The following is a 5,809-nucleotide window of genomic DNA, read 5'->3' as shown; positions in this document are numbered from 1 at the left end:
CAACTTTTGTTTTCTGACACACTAGACAACGTGCAACAAACTCCACCACTTCTTTCTTCATCCCAGACCACCAAAACATTTTCTTCAAGTCTTGATACATCTTTGTAGCACCCGGATGAATACTTAAGCTACTCTTACGAGCTTCTTCCATTATCAGCTTCCTCAACTCTTCTTCTGTAGGTATGCAAATTCTATCTTTAAACTTGACGATTCCATTTGAATCCTTGTGGAATTCATATTCCTTTCCTTCAACTTTTGCCATCAACTTTTCTTGCAAAAATTGATCTCTTTCTTGAGCTTTCTTTATTTCTTCTAAGAATTCACTTGATATTTTTAACATTCCTAAGCATATGCTATTGGGTCTAAGTTTTACAGCTAAGTTCAAGTCTCTGAATGATTCTATCAAATCCAATTCTTTCACCATCATCATAGATGCATGTATAGACTTTCGACTCAAAGCATCCGCAACAACATTTGCTTTCCCAGGGTGATATTGCAACTCAAAGTCGTAATCCTTAAGAAATTCCATCCATCTACGTTGTCTCATGTTTAGTTCTTTCTGATCAAAAAGGTACTTCAAACTTTTATGGTCACTAAAAACTTCAAACCTTGCTCCATACAAGTAATGTCTCCATATTTTCAATGCAAACACCACTGCAGCTAATTCCAAATCATGTGTAGGATAATTAAGCTCATGTTGCTTGAGTTGTCGTGGAGCATAAGCTGCAACTTTTCTTTCTTGCATCAACACACATCCTAATCCTTGTCCACATGCATCACAATATACCTCAAAATTTTTTGTAGGGTGAGGAAGGATTAAAACAGGTGCAGATGTTAATTTTTTCTTCAACTCTTGAAAACTAAACTCACATGCTTCATTCCATTCGAAAGGTTGTCCCTTACGTGTTAACTTAGTCAAAGGCAATGCTAATTTAGAAAATCCTTTAATGAATTTTCTATAGTAGCCTGTTAATCCTAAGAAACTACGTATTTCTGTGATATTCTTTGGTTGTTCCCAAAGCAATACTGCTTGAACCTTTGAGGGGTCAACTGCAATGCCATTTTGTGATATCACATGACCCAAAAATTGAACTTCTCTCAACCAGAATTCACATTTTGACCATTTTCCATACAATTGTCTTTCTCTTAGAATTTGTAACACAATCCTCAAATGCCTCTCATGTTCTTCATGATTTTTGGAATAAATTAAAATGTCGTCAATGAAAACAACCACAAATTTATCCAAAAATTCATGAAAAATACGGTTCATATAATCCATAAAAATGGCAGGAGCATTGGTCACACCAAAAGACATTACCAAGTACTCATAATGACCGTATCTTGTCCTAAATGTTGTCTTTTGAATATCTTCCGCCTTGACACAAATCTGATGATAGCCAGATTTTAAGTCAATTTTGGAATATACCACAGCTCCTCTCAATTGATCCATCAAATCATCAATCCTTGGTAGAGGGTATTTGTTCTTAATGGTGATTTTGTTAAGCTGACAATAATCCACACACAACCTCATTGTTCCATCCTTTTTCTTGACTAACAATACTGGTGCACCCCAGGGAGAAACACTAGGTCTGATGAATTGTTTATCCAATAATTCTTCTATTTGTTTTTTCAACTCTGCTAACTCTAGAGGTGACATCCTATAAAGGGCTATAGACACAGGTCTTGATCCTGGTACCAAGTCTATAGTGAATTCTATTTCTCTTTGTGGAGGTAACCCAGGAACATCCTCAGGGAAAACATCAAGATACTCACAAACAACAGGAAACTTATTAATGTCTGGAATTTCCTTGACTTTTAAAGAAGTTAAGATCATGTATACTTGAGATCCTTTTGGGATTTCATTGTGGTTGGTAGTACTCTCTTTTAATTCTTTTGAGTCAAAAACTTCACCTATGTGTGATTCAAAAATTAAAGTCTTATCGTGACAGTTTAGGAGAACATGGTTGGAAGATAAGCAGTCCATTCCAAGAACAATATCCAAATGAGACAAGGGTAGACATATAAGATTTATAGAAAATTTTCTATTCCCTATAGAAATATGACAATTTGTGCATGTAAGTGAAGTGGTGACTGGAACATTGGTAGGAGTAGATACAGTTAAGTCATATGGCAAATAAGAGACATGTAACTTTAAATGTTGGACACATTCATGTGATATGAAAGAATGAGTAGCACCTGAATCATATAGTACATTAACGAGGTGACCATTTATGATGCATTTACCTTGGATTAGATCTTCAGATTGAACAGCTTCAGTACCATTCATCGTGAAGAATCTCCCGGTTGTCTTTGGTCTTCCAAGTTGATTATTTCCTTTGTTGTTGCTTCCCCCACTTCCTTGCTCCTTAATTAACTCTTTGCATTCATTACGATAATGACCCAACTTCCCACAATTGAAGCAAGTTATAGTCCTTGTGGTGCAGTTTCTTGACAGATGAGGTCCTCCACAGTGGAAACATTTGATATGGTTGGTTATACCTGAATTATTGGCAGCAGAGGAATGTCTTTGTCCTGAAGAATTCCACGAAGCATGAGATGGACGTTGGTAAGGTTTCTTATTATTAAAATCATTTCTTTTGTGCCTCAAAGGCCCTCCTTGTCTCCACTGAGTTTGTCTTGCCTTAGTATCATCCTCATAAATCCTACAACGATTTACAAGAATGGGAAAAGAAGAAATCTCTAAATAACCAACTGCTTGTTTAATATCAGGTCTTAGTCCACTTTCAAACTTGGAACAACGGGAACGTTCATCAACTCTATCATGAAAGTAAGGACAAAACTTTGACAACTCGTTAAACTTTGCTGCATATTCTCCTACAGACATGATTCCTTGACGAAGATTAAGGAATTCAACTTCTTTCCTCCTCCGAAGATCCTCTGGAAAATATTTTTCCAAAAACTTTTGTTTGAAGGCTTCCCAAGTAATTTGTCTCCCTTCATCCTCCAATTGTTGTTTTGTAAATCTCCACCAGTTTTCAGCTTCTTCAACGAGCATAAATGTAGCAAATGTGACTCTATTTGCATCTGCACACGTCATTGCGATGAAAATTTTCTCAATTTCTGCTATCCATGATTGAGCACCTTCAGGATTAAATCCCCCTTTAAATTTTTGTGGATTATTCCTGCGAAAAGTTTCTAATCCTTGATTTTCCATGGGTTCAACATTTTGTTTTTGGCTCATATTTTCCAGGACAATTGTCATTCTTTCCAACAACTCATTGGTAATGTTTGGTCCGTTATCCATCTTTTCCTGAAAGAATGAACAATTTCCTTAGTTTTCTTTAGATTTTCTTTTTTTTTAACTATTGTTAAAACTTATCCTTACTACAAGTATTAATTGTTGTTATTACTTACTTTTATTAGTCTACTTATCTTGCATTTCTCTTTTACAAGAAAAATGTAAGAACAAACAACTTGCACCTCTACTTACTAGTAGAGAATACAAACATGGAAGACACCATACCCAAGGTCTTGACAGAATGAACTGCTTTGATACCACTAAATGTGACGCCCCGACTACTATACTAAATAATTATTATTTGATAAAAAGATATGGAATCAATTTTTTTTTCCATATGATTATCCTTGAAAGAACATTAATAATAACATAACTTCATATTCATATATGTAGTTTGCATCTATGTAATTGTTCATAAAATATTACAAAAATATATATTTGTTAAATATTAAGAGTCCTACATTAGAATAGAAGATTTTCTATATTTTTAACATCTCCTAAAGATATTAATAGAAATTATCCATGAGTCAATCTTCAGAAGATCCACCAATAATATCCCGAACAACTCTCACTAAGTAGGTTCCTCTTCTGCTCATGCAACAGGTACATATGAAAGAAAAATATGAAAGGAGTGAGGTCTTTATAAGCCTTAAATATCAATCTTAATAAACTCAACAAACAATGCAGACACCGGGGGCCTAGATTTGGACCTACAACCACAAAACTTGATCTTGTTTTACCAGACATATGGATCCATATTTCACTTTTGATGATCCAATCTGAACATCAAAAGTTACTTTGGGAAGTGATTAGGTAGTTGAGTATTTCTCATAAAACATTGGTACAATCATATTAATTTCTTTCTCGAGAATATTAGCCATTCATCGGCTCACAAAAGAGATATATACTCACTACCTAACATTGGCGATGCCGAGCAGGTATCGGATAGTCCCAAGTTTGGCTTATGAATATCCTAGTGTAGGGCGCTATTCTGAACTATCCAGATATTCACCTACTTGGTAAAACTTCCTTAGACCCCACCATGGTCCCTGCCTTTCATCCCGCAGTGTACCAAACTGTGACTTCCCAAATACAAACACTTTGACACTGGTTTAATCTCAACTTATTGAAACCAGACTTAACTCTTACTTAACTGACATACTCTTGGATATTTTCAAAGGTCATTAAATGTGATGACTATCAATTCATGTCATTGTATAAACTATACAAAGAATATAAAACAACGATAAAATGTACATACAATTTTCTTATATCCAAGCTCACTGAATAAAATAATATATACTTTCACTTCACATTTATTTATTTTTAATTGTAAAAATAATGATAAAATAAGAATCAAACAAGAACTTTAAATAAATAATTAGATAAGGGTAAGAACGTTATAAATAAACAAAAATATAAATTAAACAGGACCAGTACGTAATTGGAGATTAAATAAAATAAATAAACAGGACCAGTGCATAACTGGAGATAAATTAAATTAAATTAAATAAATAAATAGGACCAGTGCGTAATTGGAGATAAATAAAATAAACTAAATAAACAGGACTAGTGCGTAACTGGAGATAAATAAAATAAAATAAATAAACAGGACCGGTGCGTAACTGGAGATAAATAAAATAAAATAAATAAATAGGACCAGTGCGTAACTAGAGGTAAATAAAATAAAATAAATAAATAGGACCAGTGCGTAACTAGAGGTAAATAAAATAAAATAAATAAATAGGACCAGTGTGTAACTGGAGATAAATAAAATAAAATAAATAAATAGGACCAGTGCGTAATTGAAGATAAATAAAATAAAATAAATAAATAGGATCAATACATATTTGGAGATTAAATAAAATAAATAAGTAAACAAGATCTGTGTATAATTAGAGATTAAATAAAATAAATATAAGAGGATAATAAATGAAAATAAGTTAAATAAAAGTAAATAGAATAACATATGAGTCAAAATAAATAAAAGATTAATATAAAATTCATGAGCTTATCAAGATTAATATATAAGAGCTTAACTTCACTCCCCCTTACCTTATTGATTGAAGGGCACAATAATATTTGAAGAGGACTAGGATCTCTTTGAATCTTTGCTCTAAACTTTCTTACCCTATTTTCTCTTTCTCTCTCTTCATTCTCTTTCTCTCTCTTCTCTCTTCTTTCTCTTTCTCTCTCTTCTTTCTCTCTCTCTCATTTCTTTCTCTTTCTCTTTTTCTTTCTCCTTCTTTCTCCTTTCTCTTTCACTTTCACGTAAGCTCCCTCCCTCATCCATATATATAAGCCTTTATGCATGTGCTATTTGATTTTTCAAGTCATAATTGCCTTCATTAATTAAGAGATAATGTTTATCTCTTCTTATCTTTTTTTTTCTTCTTTCTTATCTTTTCTTCTTATCTTCTTATCCCTACTTCTCCTTTTACTTTTTTTTTCTATATATTTTTATCTCTTTTAGAAAATTCATATATATATATATATATATATATATATATATATATATATATATATATATATATATATTTTACACACACC

This window comes from Vigna unguiculata, chromosome 3 (assembly GCF_004118075.2).
Source record: "Vigna unguiculata cultivar IT97K-499-35 chromosome 3, ASM411807v1, whole genome shotgun sequence".
NCBI lineage: Eukaryota > Viridiplantae > Streptophyta > Magnoliopsida > Fabales > Fabaceae > Vigna > Vigna unguiculata.
This window is presented reverse-complemented; position numbering follows the sequence as displayed.